Raw genomic sequence first — 16,741 nt, 5'->3', positions numbered from 1 at the left:
CTATCACTGAGCTGCACTCCAGTCTCTCTGTCCAGAGGAATAAACAAGAACATTCTGCGTTTGATTTTATGGTTCAGCTTGTCACAAACATCAAATAATGAGACTGAAAGAGATGCTACATGGACAGCAAAAGAATGTCCAGAGCTATGAATAATATTACTGCAAAGTCTCAGGCAAAGTAAAATAATAAACAAATCTCATACCACTCCTGGCCCAGATCTAGTGGTTAAATTGCTGTATCACAGACACTCTGCTTTCACTGTGTTCATTAGAAGTACATGCACTGGCAATGAGATAGCACAGTCCTCTCATTGTTACCTACGGGAAAAAAACAAAAGCAAAACAAACAAACAAACAACTCAGATCCCACACTGTGGAAAGTCTGCTTCACATTCATGTTTACATGACACACATTTTTCTTAATGCAAAAAACAAAACAGAACAAAAACCGAAAAAAAAGCAAAAAAAAAAAAATTGTGCCTAAGTTTCATCTTGTCCGAAAGTTGAATGTTTAATTTTTTGTTAAATATTTTAACTATGGCTTATATATACATAAATTATTTTCAGTGTAACTATTTTCTAATCTTCAGAGGAATCAAGCCAAACACATGTAGATTGAAGTGGACATTAGGTAAACTGGAAAATAAGTATAAACTTACATCACAGCCTATAAAATAAAACTATAGCTTCAATATACCATCTTCTACATGACATGGCAGCCCACTGACACACCATCAGGAAAGTAGTTGAGTAAAACTTAGCCATTTTTTTAAAGATAGTAAAACTCAACCTGTAAGTTCAATGTGTGACTTGATGAGATGTGAATAAGAAAAACTCACTTTCATATGTATTGTTCTTAAACATTTCTGGCTCTCTCATGACTTGAGGTTTTAATGAGTCTTGGGTTATTTACAGTTGGTAATCACACTCATAAATTTTGGTCATGAGATGGAATTTATAGGAGATTAAAGGAAATTCCTCACTAATCCCAAATAATCTCATCAAGGTTGGTTTCTTGAGCAAACCACCAGTACGTATTTAACTGGTATTTTATCTTTTACCTGCAAAATAAAGATTATAGAAAAAAAATGTAGCCAACAAGAATCTGATAAATAAATGACTTTAAGAACATGCAAAATGTCCCCATGTGACATCCTTTAAACTAGGAAACTTCTAGTTGAGTAGTATTTTGATGACATTCAGACTACCTCAGGAATTCACAAGTAATTCACAAGTAATTCCCTCTTGGAGCTCAGGAGAGCAGGTATGGTCTCAGGTTCTCCAGTATATTCAGGACAGTTACTCAAACTGCTAAGCTCCTCCATGGAAACAACCAATGTATCTATTTATTTCCATGAAGAATCCTGCCATAAAATACTTTGTAGATGTGCAGCTTGGCCAGGCACCTGTGGTACAATGGTGTCCCAGATAAACTAGTGCTTATGCTTTAAATACATGAATTTCCTATGTATCCTGTCTGCTTTCCTGGCTCTGGCCACAAAATAATCCTGTCTGAAAGTTTTGATTTCACTTTAAAAGCTCAGTGCCTAAGGACAAACAACATTTAAACTAAACAAAAGTCACGTGGAAAATAGCAATAAATAAGAAGGCACAAGGGCTAAAGAAAGTTAAATAAGCCACAGGGAAAGTGATTCTATTTGACACAGGCTTATTATTGGGCCTAAACTCTATCCCTACTCTGACAAAGAACAGCCACTCCAGGTCCATGACTCTGAGAGCCAATCTTACAAAGGCCTTTGCGGAATGGATTCTGCACTTTCTCACTGGTGACTGTTCAACTCTGCCTTGAAGACATACGCAAAAGTATCCAGAAAGAGCCTCTCTGTGCACTCTTTCCCAGCATACATGGCTGCATTCCACAACCCTCCTTCAGAGAGGCTCCAGAGGGGCCAGAATCAAGCCATTCTCCTCATTCCCCTTCTCCCACCCCTGTCATGGAGTCAAGGTAAACCTGAATCCTGAGGACCTGTTCCATCCTCACCAGCTTGCAGAAGATAGGGTCAGAACCAGATTTAATCAAAAGCTGAGCTTACCTGTAGTCTGGAGGCCACGGCAACATTGACAATGGGGCCCACCCACAGCGAGAGGAGAAATGAACTTTGGACCTACTGTGTGTTTTCCTTTCACATCTAATACCATCTGCCAAGCCAAAGAGCTGGACAGAGTGCCTCCTGCACTCGGCTTTTGTTTATTTATGTAAAATGTCACTGATACTATGTGAGTGTCGCAAAGCAGCATAGCCAAGGAGGGAGAGCAGCAGCCTTCAGTGAGATGGAATTTTGCAGAAGTCACTTCTCCTTGTATGGTGGTCCAGCCACAAGCTCTCTGCTTCTCCATGTTTCCCAGCCATTTTGGCGGCGTGTCATCGTTCCAGCCTTGAAAGTTGCATATGGTGAGGATCTCACTGTATAAACTGACAGCAGAACTGGTCCAAGTTCTCCCCCATAGAAAGGGACTGGTGGTGGGATCCCCTTGTGTCAGAAAAGCAGGAGGAATTTGTATTGCAAATAGCAGCATTTCCATAAGGAAAAAGGCTCCAAGGTACTCATCCTAAGCAGAATTTCCAACCTGTTTTATTTTATTTTATTTTTTTTACCGAGTTCTTTTTGTCTAGTTTATGATGCTCTCTCATGCTCACACTGCAAAAAGTACGAAATAAACACAGACATGTAAAGGAGACAACTTATATTTAACCACTAATGTAAAAATATTTTAAAGACAAACTGGAAGTATAGTATCATACTTTTCCAATTGCATTAAATAATGAGATCTAACTGAAGCCTGAAGATTGTCACACTTTCCCCTCACAGTGTTCAACACAGACCAACGTCATGAGATAGAAAATAATTGTCGGGAAAAAGATCTTTGACTTTGTATCAGTGACTGATACAAGCCAAAGTACTGCAAACACCACAGTTGGTTTCTCGGAATTACATTAAAAGAAAATGCATGTGTAGGGGAGCACCCCTGGGTAGGGAAGCACCCTCATAGAAGCAGGGTAAGGGGGGGTGGGATAGGGGGTTTGCAGAAGGGAAATAGGGAAAGGGGATAACATTTGAAAAGTAAATAAATAAAATATTCAATTAAAAAAATAAAAATGGTGTGGCCCTGTTGGAGTAGGTGTGGCCTTGTTGGAGTAGGTGTGGCCTTGTTGGAGTAGGTGTGGCACTGTGGATGTTGGGCTTCAAGACCCTAGCTGCCTGTAGGCCAGCATTATGCTAGCATCCTCCAGATGGAAATGTAGAATTATCAGTTCCTCCTGCACTATGCCTGCCCGGATGCTGCCATGCTCCTACCTTGATGATAATGGACTGAACTCCTGAACCTGTAAGTCAGCTCCAATTAAATGTTGTCCTTATAAAAAAAAGAAATAAAAAAGAGGCTGAGGCAGGAAGATTGGCAAGTTTCAGGCCTGGGCTACATAGTAAATTCAAGGTTATCATGAACATGAATAGGAGACTATAAGAATTATAGATTATACATGGTCTTATATGTATCAGTCCTGATTTCCAGATTTTGGTTAATTATGCAATGATTATTTAAAAAAAACAGATTTAAAAATAAGAAAATACAAACCAAAGTTTAGTGACCTTTTGATCCAATCCTACAAGATCTCTGAATTCTACCCTGGAGTTCAAATGAAGAACTTTGACCTGACGCATCACTACCCATCCACCCTGCCCATCAAGTACTTCCCACATACACTTGACAGTTCTGGTTTAATGTTTTCTAGTAGCATTATCTTGAAGTGCTAGGTTACCTAAGAGACCTTAGCGATCAGATTACCCCACTAAGCCAACAGCTAATACATTCTCATTAGCTCAATTAGCACATAAGCATTGTTTCCAGAGTGAGATCAGCACACTAGAAAATAGTGACTATTCACATATATTTCACAGCAGGCTTTAGAGTTGGGCTTGCCTGTCTCTGAGACTGCCTGTGCAAGCCAGGTCGCAGATGAGAATAAAAGGTGAAACACTGGTTAAATGAATATAGAGACCTTCGTTTACAGCAGAAAACTAAAGAAAGATCCGCTACACGGCACATGCAAGCCAGCTGTCTTCTGCCTCCATCTTACAGAGTCAGGCAAAAATCACAAAAACTCCATTTAATTCATAAAATTGTCTTTGCTTTCTACTGTGCTTGCTGACGTTTCTGTTACATTTTCGTACTCCTTTTCTGTAGGTAGTAAATGCATCCTCGAATAAACATAACTCTTTAAGTCACACCCCTTTTTAATCACTGGGTATTGGTTTTTACTCCTCAACTAAATTGTACGTTATGGGGAAGGCAGAATGTATACCTTTCTTGCTAAGGCAGCAAGCACAGTGCTGTGCCCACTGAGAGAATGGTTATAAGTACTTACTCACTGACCAAAAGTAAGTAAGAAATGCATTTAAAAGAGGAAGCTAAATACATTAACTTCTTTGCTGAACACTCTCAGTTTTTGTGAGTTCTGCTTCAAAAGTGAAACAACATATGTGTGTGTGTTGGTAAGTGTGTATGTGAGGATCTGAGAAGCACATACGTGTCCTATTCTATCTCCCTCCTTCTTTTAACCGTTGAGGCATGATCTCTTGATGAACCTGAAACTCACTAATTTTGCTTAGTCTGGATAAGCATCAAACTCCAGTGACCCCTCCTGTGTTGGAGATTGGTTTTAATGCTTTGATTCAATTGGGAATCTGCTTGCCTAAATGCTAAATGTCTTTGTCCCCAATTGGTTTTTGATCAATCAATAAAGATGCCAATAGCCAATGGCTAGGCACAGGGCAAGACAGAGTTGAGCAGGTGAGGACACAGAGAGGAATGAGAGAGTATCACAGTGACTCCAGGGTAGAAGGATGGGATGCAGGAGCAGTAGGAAATAAAGCCAACCAGCCATGTAAGACTTCAGGTAAGTGGCCACTGGCCACTTCCCTAATTGGCTTGGGGAATTAGGTGAAGGTTTAAGAGTGCCCAGCCTTTGAGGTAGCCAAGCCATTTTAAAAATAAGCTAATGTGTGTATGTCTTTCATTTGTGGATTCAAAAGATATCTCCTGGCCAGGTGCCCCACTAATGGTATAGCAAAAACTCCCAACATGTATCTTGTCTCTGCCCACCCTCACTTCTACAGATTCATAAGAAAATATCTAGCTTTTCCTGGAGGCTGGGATCTAAACTCTGGTATTCATGTTTTCAAAGCAAGAGCACTGACCTGCTAAGCCATGTCTCTGTTCCTTGGAAGGCTGTTTAGATGTGATGTGATGGAATGGACCTCTCTATGTGTTCCCTCACTCACTCATGTTTTCATTGATGCTGAGCCTTGCTCAGTGGTAACTAAGAAGAAAACCTGATTTGTGTCTTGAAGAAATCAAAGCCTGGGAAATAACAATAATCCAATTAACCTCTCCTTTCTTCTATTGCTGTCCAACTTAGACCTCAAACCAATGCAATTTCCTACTGTCTTTAGCATATTTCCAACGATTTGTACAACATAACCTTCTTCTTCAAATCATATTTCTGCCAAATGAATATTATTAATGATGACTGTCAATAAAGATAAACGGATGATAAAGCAAATGCCCAATAATAGAGGTATGCTGATGAAATTTTATTATAGTACAGTAGAAACTACATTTATGAAGGATTTTAATAATGTGTTATATTAATGTAATTTTAAGTATAAAAACTTAAAACAGGTTCTATAGCAATGTGATAACCACATGTATGTGTACACACACATACACACACACAACCACAGAAATAGAAATGGATTACAACCGATCGAAATAAAAACCATGATTACAATTATGAGTGAAATCATTGAAACCACCGAAATTTATTTTTATAAATGTGTAATGAGAATTTACAACAGATATACACTCTAAAACTCACCATTTCCCTCCATTAAAAAAAAAGGAATTTTTAAAAACACAGTCTGAATATATAAACTATAATCTTGGCTAATCAGCCTTAAGTGCCTTCCTCTACAGAAAAACAACACCTATTCTCCTCTACTAAACTAGCTTCCAAGGGGCTAGGAATGTGGCTCAGTGGTAGGGCTCGTGCCTAGCATCCTCAGAAATTCTGGGTTTGTTCCTAGGCATCGAGGGAAGGAACTTTTTCTCCAAGCTGCTACCTCTCCCCTTGCATCTTTCTCTTCTCTACTGCAGATGGTACCTTGCATTCTGGGATGTTACTCCCAACCGCTCCAGCCTCCAAACTTTTGCTCAGACTGTTGCTTCTTCCCAGCGCTAGAAGAAGGCCAGATGGCAACTACCCGGTAATGCTCAAAAATAAAAGGAAATGGGGCAAACTGTGTTTACTAGGACTCCGTTCAGAAACAGCACTGTAGGTGCTAGGGAGGAATAATTTAATAAAGCCACTTAGTAGTGGGGAGGAGTGCCAAAGTTTCGTGTGAATACCACAGCTAGACTGTCTTCAAGGAGCACAGCAGGCTCAGGTAACTACAGAGCTTTTATCCTGCTAAATAGGGCATGCAAGCTTGGGGCCAGAGCTGCATGACTCACTCAAGGCAATAGAGAAGCCAATTATGTGAGGCTTATTCTCACCAGTAAACAAATGTTGAACAAATATTTAAGAGCATCATAAACCTGGTCAGTTGCATACCTTTGTCCTCTAGCCTTTATTGTAAGTCTCTCAAATCTTATCATTGCCTCTGCTCATGACAGACCACTGGACATCTTCCTTTGATGACTTAATCAACATAGCATATCGTGTTTGTTCAGTCAGGTTGCCATTTGTAGACTTTCATTTTCTCTTTCAACCGAGGACAAGTTTTGTTTTTAGTCTGATACTCAACACATATTAAGAAAGTGAATGATTGAACTAATTAGAAAATAGGAAACCCAGTTTAGTGTTAAGCCAAAGTGAATAGCCAAGAATAACCAAAGACAAAGTGATTGTTTAGGGGACGGTCTTGAGCTGGGGCATTGAGAAGAGAACAGAAACTTAGAGACAACCTCACTTTGGCATGAATGTAACCTAGAGAAGTCAATCCCAGTGTATCTAGGGTCTTCCTCCGAGCTTAGCTGAGTGTTACTTTCTGACAGCTGGCTATATGCAGTCCTGTCCCTTTCCTGAGAAAATGTCAGTGAAATGTTAATAATTTGAAGTTCTGTGGGAACCCCCTAAGCAACTTCACCCAGACAAGCTGCTCTTCAGCCTGATGTCACACTGAGGTTCTAGGGCAGAGATTGGAGTTGAACAAACTCAGAACAGTGTGCTATAAATAGAAGAAGCCTGCCTCACGCCCTCTAGTAACAATAAGCATCCCTGAGCTTTTTAGCCATCACCTGCTATATTTCACACTACTCATATTTCCCAACTCATTTGCAGGAGTCAGGCCCCTGTCATGAGTCACTCCCCATCACTAGCTCAATCCATTCTTCCTGCATTTGCCTCCAAACTCATCAGAAAAACACAAGTTCCAGAGAAAGCCATCTGGCAAGCCGGCAAAGTGGATCATCTTGCTTTTCCAGCCTCTGGGATATATCTACCCAAATGGCCGTTTCCTATCTAGAGCCAGGTCAGCTCTTTGCTCAGTTTCTCTGGAACAACTAAAGAGTGCCCTCCTTTTACCACCAACAAGGCCCACATGAATCCCTTCCTATACCTTCTTTGGTCATAATTTCATGGGTATGAGTGCTGGCTAACCACGAGGACTAGAACTTTCTTTCTTCTGTTTGTTTAGATCATCTCTTCTCTCTTTTATACCAAATAACTTCACATGATATTCGCTTACAATACTAAGATACATAGGTATGGTGTCATTTATTTTCTACTTGTGACTCTCCTACTAAAACTCCTGTTTTGAAAGCAATTTAAAATAGACCCAATTTAAAAAATAAAAACAAAAAGCAAACAACTCAGAAATGATGGTTGTTATGCGTTAAGTTTCATGCTTCCTTTCAGCTAATAATTCATACATTTTAAGTCTGTTCTAATGGGTCATTCTAACTTCCATGGCACTGGGGAAATTATCCAAATGACATTCCCTTAAGAGGATAATAATCTCTATTTTCAGCCCTGCTGAAGTATAGATTCTGTTAGACAAAAATCTTGCTTCACTAAGGTCCAACCTGTGTTGGACTTGGTTATGTATTGGGGTGTTTAGAACACCACACAGAAACCTATGGCCCATCTGTCAGTTCCCTACCATAGTAAAACACTGTTGGATCTGGAGCAAATCATACTCCAGTCACTCATTTGGTTAAATTTACAGGGTTTCCCAGAGGTTACCCAAGAAAAGCTTAAATATTCCCTCCCTATCCTTGAGCACAGTGAGCAGTAGGATGCATCCTGCCTCCTGAAGATGCATCCTGCCTCCTGACTTACTGCATCCTCTTTTAAACAATTCCAATAGCTTCTTTTTTTAAGTTGTTTTTTTCCTTAACAAGTACTAATGAAGCAGACATCAAGATCTGCTACTTAGAACTTACAGCTCTGGCATTTTGTCCTTCTCATTTCATAAAAGAAATTAAATATTACAGATAAAGTTGAAGTCCTTCCTTGTTGTATATATAGACAGTCTCTTTATCCAAAGGAGAGCTCATGAAAGCTTTTCCCCCCTCAAAATTGTCTCTATTTATTGTCAATAATAAGGATTTTCTGATATTTGGTTTTGTGTTTACCTAGAGTTAAATTTCATGTAGTTCAACATAACTCAAGTTTTGTGAATTAGCTTTCAAATTTTCTATAAATGATATTGCACCATGCATACTAAAATTTTTGTTTCACTCAATACCATCTTTTTAAGGGTCAGCACACATTTAAAGAACTGTTGTTTCTTTACCAGTTATATGAGATTCTGTTCTTTGAAAGGTGTTGTCTTTATTAGGGTTTCAATTGCTGAGAAGAGACACCATGACCAAGGCAACTCTTATAAAGGACAACATTAATTGGGACAGGCTTACAGATTCAGAAGTTTGGTCCACTATCACAAGGCGAGAGCATGGCAGCATCCAGGCAAGCATGATACAGGAGGAGCTGAGAGATGCAGAAGAAGCTGAGAGTTCCATGCCTTGATTCGACTGCATCTGGGAGAAGACTGGCTCTTTCACATAGGGCAGAGCTTCAAAGCCCACCCCCACAGTGATGCGTTTCCTCCTCAAGGCCACACCTCCTAATAGTGCCATTTGCTATGGGTCAAACATATTCAAACCACTACAGGTGTCACGGTCTAATTATCTACCATCCAGGGTTTCATTTGTTTTACGATTACAAAGTAGTCTAGCAATGGGCATCCTTGTCCATTCAACTCGGAGCATTCATTCTGAGGAGCTGAGAAGATGAGCAATTCCTGGGCGACGAAATGCACCTTCAATAAAGTTAGAGGATACCAATTAGCTGGTACCAGCAAAGACTCCAGAAGTTCTAGTAACAGTAAATGAGAGCTTTTTTTAGCATCCTCTCTAACCAATCTAGACACCAAACTTTCCCACTATAAGGGGTAAGACACTGTTAATATAGTTATACTGTGAGGGCTATGTCAGGTATAGTTTTCAGATATTACTTCTTCCCCTTCCACAGAAGTCTGTAACTCTGCCCATTTACTACCTTAACCTTTGTTAAGTAAGAGGACTCTGGTTCTCTTTTGCTCTTTAAAGTTTATTGGGTATGCTAGTAAGCTTATGTGTATGTGAGTCTTGTCTATTATTAATATTGACTACAATGGAGATTTTAATTAAGAAATATTTAAATACTTATTATGTAAAATAATAAGCTGCTCATGCATTAGCATAACTAAAGTATTTCTTTAGAAATGACAAAATAAAAATGCAGAAGAAGACTGACATCATTTTGCACCTTTGCAAATTACATAGATGTCTGACTTCATGAGAAACAGTTGGATTCTCGTACCTGTTTCTGCATCCAATCTGTTGAGATACATTCTGAGGTATGTGAAGAAAATCCAGCCTCACATAGATTCTCGTCCTTGGGAGAGAAAAGAGAATCTTAATAGCTTCTGCAAACTACTGGAAATTATTTGACACTATGAAAATCAGCAAGCAGCAGTATCTTAAAGGCTAGCCGCAATATGGAATCAGAATTCATGTCAACGTACAGTCTATCTGCTGGTGCATTAAGGCCTATTGATGTGTTTCACACTTTCATGTATCTTTGACTCATAGATCATTTTGAGGACGCTCTTACTGGCAATTTAAAGAGTATTTATTCATTTGTTGGGGTTGTGAGACCTTTTAAATATTGGCAGAACAAGCCTTATATAATACCAAAAAGTTACATTCATAGTATGAGAGTCCTTATGACCTGGGAAGTTGTTAAGTTCATAGAGGTAAATATGGGGTTTCCAAAATTGGATTCCTTACCTAAGAGAGTGAATGTTATCATTGGTGACAAATGTCCTCTCTTCTCCTGCAGTGACAGATTCATTTTGTTGTTAATTTTTGAGAAAAATGTCTACCAAATACTTAAAATTGTATAACCGTAGTCTGTCAGTCACTCACTCAATTTAAAATGCCATCTTATGACAAAAAGCAACTTGCAATTCAAACAGCCGCACTTCTTCCAATTCAAACTTGTCTTTCTCAGAGCAGCCACACTTGAGATGCAGCAGAAGCAATCTATGAAATCCTTCTCATGCTATCATATGGAATGTTGGAGAGCAATGTTTCCCAGCTTGGAATACTCATAAAATTAATAACTTTGTCAAGACACTGTTTATTGAGTGTATAGAAGCATGTATTTGACTCTCCTTGGTTAAATAATCCATCTGTAGGAAGGAAGCTGAGTAATACACTCTGTGCTTACTTTGCATATTAGCTTAATATTGCTGATGTTCATGTTACCAGAAACTTCGTGTCTTAAAACAAAATAAATTAATTACCTCAAAATGCCAGACATCAGAACTCCAAGAATTTTTTTTTTTTTTTTGGTTTAAACTTGAGATGATATGGGTTATGGGAGAGAATTCATTTGTTCAACTTTCTTAGATTCTAGAAAGCTTCTGCTTTCCTGGGTGTGCAGTCCCTTCTTCATCTCTAAAAGTCAGCAGTAGAGGGTAAGTCCCTTTGCTTCTCTTACTCCATTGACCTTCTCTTTTGAGTTTGTGGACTTTGTGATTGCCCTGGACTCACACACACAAAGCAGGGAAGTCCTTTTCTAAAGTTGGCAAATCAGCGCCCTGAATCTGGTCTGCAGCTCCATGCCTCGTTTTCATATAATGTAATATATTCATAGATATCAGGGATAAGAGAATAAACATCTTTGAAGAACCATTACCCAATATCCCCTAGTACAGGTTACTTTGTGAGTTTCAAATAGGGGTAAGGGAAGGCAGGTCAAACAGAGAAAATAGCCATCAAAAAATGTCACTATTTTTGAAGAGTCATGAGTGTCCGTGACATTGTGCTGTGTTTTACATTTAAGGGTATGTATAGGTCAGTTGGTTCTCTGGGCAGAGGGGGAGACTATAATCTAAAATATGAATATAAAGCAAGCTAGATTTTTGTCCTCCAAAACAGGTTCATTAATACATAGAAAATGCTTTATGTATCTTTCTTTGCCTAAGCCCAAAGCATCATACTTATAGATAGTAGCAAATGTTTGTTTAGTACAGGGTAATAGCTAGAAAGAGGGCAATAATGTGAATGACAATAGATTTCATACTCACATACATTCTAGAAGGCAAAAATGAGGATACAGTTTAACACAATGCATAAAAATAAGTGCCATAGAAATAGAAGAAAAAACCGTGTAAATCAGAGCACATATTACATTATTTTATTTCAAGGGGCTATCAAAAATAGAATAAAAATGAAGTAAGCTTTCTGTTTCTCTTCTAATTTTAACACAGGAAGAAAAATGCATCTTTTTCTCTCCTCCAAAAAAAAAATGCAAAATATCAGCAAAGTAAGTAGCAAGGCAATAACTTTAAATTCAGAGAGTAAATTTTTATAGTTACATTAAATTACAGCCCCCCGAGGCTTCAGTAATGGAAGCGCTGACAGACCCTGAAACACAGCAGCTGTACCCAGAGTCCTCCACCCCACTTTTACCCACTCCTTTATAGCTCCACAAGAAGTAGCTGGGCTATCTTTTAACTAGTTTTTGTTTTCTATATTCAAAGAAAAGTCTATCTTGAATTAGAAAAACTCATAAAAATATGGTGTCCTTTGCCAAAAGCCATGGTGTCTTTTATTGACAGTCTATCCTTGAATGTGCTGTATAAAATCAGCTCCTTCGTTTGACACCAGACACTCCCAATTAGGGATTTCAAAAGACAAAATCAGAAGCAACTACTGCCAACTCTTTCTATCTGCATCCTTTGTTAGCTATGGAAGAGGCTCTGAAGAATGGCAAGAGTGTGGGGCCACAATAGGGAGAAATCCTGGGACACACTGCTGGGAGAGTTGTCAGTGCTTCTTTTATAGAGAATGGTGTCATTGATGTGGCCCCCAAGACCACTGTCTGGTTTTCCATCCTGCTGAAATCTTTGGAAGGATTGTAAGCGAAGTCACTGTCTTCTGGAAATTCATTTTATGTACACAATGAGCAATTCTTGCTGATCTTAGAAAGCATGAATATCCTCACAGGTTATCCCTCACCCAGCAAGACTGCAGCTGTCTTTGGTTCTGCTGACTGCAGTTATTGGGGTTGCACACAGAAGAGAGCCAACTCTTAGGGGACAATATAGCACATTGGCATGTCTCAATGCCTCATATGGAACTATAGAAGCAAATAGACAGGATTTTTTACTATTCCCATTCTCCTTTCTCATCTTGGGAATGTTAGGAAAACTGCAAACTATACCACCTTGTTATGATCTGACTGCTTTCAGCAGCCCTTCCCCCAAGGTGCCCTCAGGATAGTTAGGTCTATCCTCACCAACACTATTCTCAATACTTCTCCCACCAGTTATTGTCTCCACTCAGACTACATCTGTCCCTGTCCCATGACCTCCATTCTAGATCCCTGTGTAAAATTTAACAGATTCTTTCTAATGAAAAAGAAATTAACCTTAAAAATAGAGAAGAAATTTAATATGATCAAAAAAAAATGTTTGAGGAGTTGAGGAGAGTAGTGGAGTTGCCATCTGTGGCAGGAACAAAGGATCCTTAGCTGGACTGGATTAAGAAGCATCTGGGAGATTCATAGGGGACATGTGGGGTGTGTCTATGAGGGTATTGCTCAATAAGACGAACGAGGAGCAAAGACCTGCTCTAAATGAGCATGGCAGCCTCCCACGTCCTGGGGACCCGATGGAGTAAAGAGGAAGACTGGGAGGACAGCCCCCACAGCATTGACCCTCTCCTTACTGACCCTCATCCTGACTTGCTCTATTCCCCCATGACTTCTCCACCACAACCAACAAAACCCTCCAAAGCCAGTTGATTCTTGTATGTCTGACACAGGACAGAGAGTGTAACTAGCAAAGCATCCTCCAGGTCAAACCATATAGATGTTCTATGTATACGGCAGGCTATGTGATTTATCCCTTCAAAACAGGTATTACCCATTGCTACTTATAGGGCACAGGTGAGAATGTTGACGTGTCAGAGAGCTGTTGCCCATACAAACTTTACAATATGATCGGCAAGACTTGGGAGATAAATCCAATGGGAGGCACAAGAAAGGAAAACAAACACAGTACCAGTCACAAGTGTATCAACAGACTACTGCAGGATGTCTAAGTTGTGAACACCATTCCTCCTAAGGAACAGAATCTGCATATATTTCTGGTCAGTGACACAATATATATGTAGCCACAATTATGCTTTTTTCAGCTGAGCATACTACTCTTATAAAAGCCTCAACTAGATTTAACCTCTTTCTCTGATTATGATGTAATGGCATTTATAGCAAAGAGAAGAAAGAAAAAACTAATCCGATGAGAGAAGAAAGCAATTATACAGATTTTAAAAATACCCAGTAGGAATATATTTTTTTCCTTCATAGCCGTTGCTGGTTTCCAAAACAAAGGAAAATCCACAACCTTCAGAAGAAAGCATTGAGTTGGGTGCTGCCTTGATTCTGCACATGAAGAATAGTGTTAAGTGCAGGCAGTCCTCCATGCCGGACATTCTTTGAGCAGCCTAAGCAGAGAAGGGCATCTGAAGATTATTCCCTGAGTTCTACTTATCTACACGTTGTTAGGTAAATTTTAAAATATTCATCAAAAGTGCATTTGGATATTTACTGGCAGGGGAGCAGCATCCCAGGCTCTTGGATATTTTATTGTCACCATCTCAGAAACCTCACCTGCCTGGCAGATTGCTTTGCTTTGAGCGGAAAAAAAAATAGTGCTATCTATTTTAAGCACCATGATCCTTAATTTCTTAATCTTCTGTTCTTGAGCTCTATAAGAAATCCATTCAAAGCTGTACATATGCATTAAGAAGCATACAAAAGTCACCCTTTCCTTTCTCCTCAAAATATTAGTCTTTTTATTCTGTATTTAAAAGGCTTTCAAACCAGTTCTCTGAGCCAACTTTCTAATACACACACCATAAAACTGGAGGATCTATTTTTTTCTGTTTGCAGTAACTGGTACAATATGTGGTACAGTCATGGATGGGACTGAAGGGTATGTCCTTTCAAAATCCTAACCCCTATGGCTATGAACTCAGGATGAATTCCACTAGGAGGGGGCAGTGACTAAAGCCTTCATGAATAGCACTAGTGCATTTATTAAAAAGTCTTCAGGAAGATTCATCACCTAGTTTACAATGTGAGCACAAGGTCCAATGCCACCATCTATGAATAAGAAGGTAGACTCTCACCAAACAGAAAGTCCATGCACATCTTCATCTTGGAGACTGGGTCTCCTGGAGGTATAAGACGTGAGGTCCTATTATTTATAAGCAAACTAGATTATGATACTTGGTTTCAACTGGTGGAATGAACAAAAACCAAGTGTTTTCTGATCTATGGTAAGGTCAGTTTTCGAACAATGGGTTGAGAATACAGCATTTACATAATCATCCTTCTACTTCTCTTCAGGGGCCACCAAGTAGTGTCTCACTTGCTTTCTTCAAACACGGGTGTGATTGATCTGGAGATGCATTTTAACACCAGAGCCCCTACCTCCCAGGAGTGACTATTCAACAGGTTAGGAGCAGAGCTCTGTGTCTGGAGTCACACCAAGTCTCCATGCGATGCAGATGAAGGTGCTGACTTCTCTGACAAGCACAGGGGATATCCTTCCTTGCTTTGTCCATTTGGTACGTGATTGTTGGTTGGTTTTTAAACAGGCAGTAATATCTAGAGGTCAGCCAATGGTGAGTAAAATTAAAAGGGGACATCAGGACATGAGCAAAGATTTCTCTGGTCCCCTGTTTTATTGGTTATGTTCTTTCCTTTGCTCAGGTCTTCTCTCAGCCTCACTTAAACTGTATTTACAACTCTCTGGCTGGTTCTGGGAGCATCAGCTTTCAAACATTCTTCGTGGAGACATGGTTCTCTGTTCCACCACCTATTCCAGCTTTGAAAATAAACCCAGGTGACTACAGACTACAGACAATTTGGAGGAAAGTAAAGAAGTGTAAATCAAATTTCAGTGTGAAACTGTGTAAGGCCTTGCTCCTCCTTTCCCTCCAGCTTGATAGGAACTGGTCACTGTGGGGGACATTGAGGTTATGACTACAGGGCTATGTTGTCTCATAAGACGAGATGGGATAAGATGTTTAGACAGTGATGCTAATGCAAATCCAGTGGGCTGAGGAAAAAAAACCAAATGCTTAAAGCACTTCAAAATAGGTTCCAAAGCTGAGTCCATTGTGCCTAACTTCTGTCTCCCCATCATCTCTACCATGATGAAGAAGGTAAAGCAGAAGCAGCAAGAGCAACTTCCTAGATAATTCAGTGCTTGGGGGAGGGGCCAAGTGTGAGGTGCATGAGGCTGCAATGAAAGGGTTGAAAAGAACAGGCGAGCAGGGCGCTAATCACAGCTCCTTCACACACCCTTGTTCATTTTAGCTCCATTGTCTTCATAAGCACACGAGGGAGGAGAAAGGACTGGACTAAGGGGCTTTCTGCAAGTCTAACATCAAAACAAGCTTCAGGCCTGAGTCTTTTACCAACTGCAACCATACTTCAGCCTCACCGGAAGCTTACCTCTGCCCTGCAGAATTCTAGAAACCATTAAATTCGAGAACAAGTTTAATATTGATGCCTAGAAAACTAATAAATGAAAGTAAGCACCTAGAAATGATAGATGATTATAAATTTGTACAGTCATCTTAAGAATGATGATGTTCTGCTCTCCCCTTCATTATTAATGAACAAGACAGGCGCATTTAAAGCCAACCATGGCAAGTAGCAAGAAGATAAATATTTCACATTTACATTCAAGACTGTCTCTCTATAAAGAAAAGCTTTATCTTATAAATATCTCATGTTATTTATTCTATTACTTCACTGTATTCTGTTCTTTCCTACCTGAAGTTCTATGGGGAAAAGAACTTGACCCCCCCCCCTTGTACTTGAAACTCAGGGTCATTCTTTCTTTTGCACTAAATAGTTATCATAAAACATTTTCCTTTGTCCCTCATAGATTTTAATACTCAAAACAGTCCACTTCTCATATTTTAGAAAAGTGATCATTGGCTCTACTCCAAAAGTGTGGGAGAGCACAGAACTTAGGCAGACAATGATGCATTTCTGCTATGCCAATTCTAATCATCCGTGTTACTTTCCAGTTCTCAAGATATAGCATCAGGGCATGAGTAGAAATCTCATTACCACCAACTGAAT

The 16,741-nt window shown here is 39.5% G+C and overlaps 1 long non-coding RNA gene across 1 annotated transcript in view; it reads right to left on the bottom strand.

The window, feature by feature from the left end:
• The window catches only part of LOC114622809, a 67,256-nt gene extending 65,160 nt beyond the window's left edge, over positions 1–2,096 (bottom strand). Inside the window, exon 1 of the long non-coding RNA XR_003711674.1 lies at positions 2,055–2,096. This is a non-coding gene — a long non-coding RNA (uncharacterized LOC114622809). The remainder of the gene's footprint in view (positions 1–2,054) is intronic.
• Positions 2,097–16,741: the final 14,645 nt, after the last annotated feature.

This window comes from Grammomys surdaster, unplaced genomic scaffold (genome assembly GCF_004785775.1).
Source record: "Grammomys surdaster isolate TR1022 unplaced genomic scaffold, NIH_TR_1.0 191, whole genome shotgun sequence".
Classification (NCBI taxonomy): domain Eukaryota; kingdom Metazoa; phylum Chordata; class Mammalia; order Rodentia; family Muridae; genus Grammomys; species Grammomys surdaster.
Note: the sequence above shows the minus strand (reverse complement) of the source record. Positions and strands in the feature narration are given on the sequence as shown.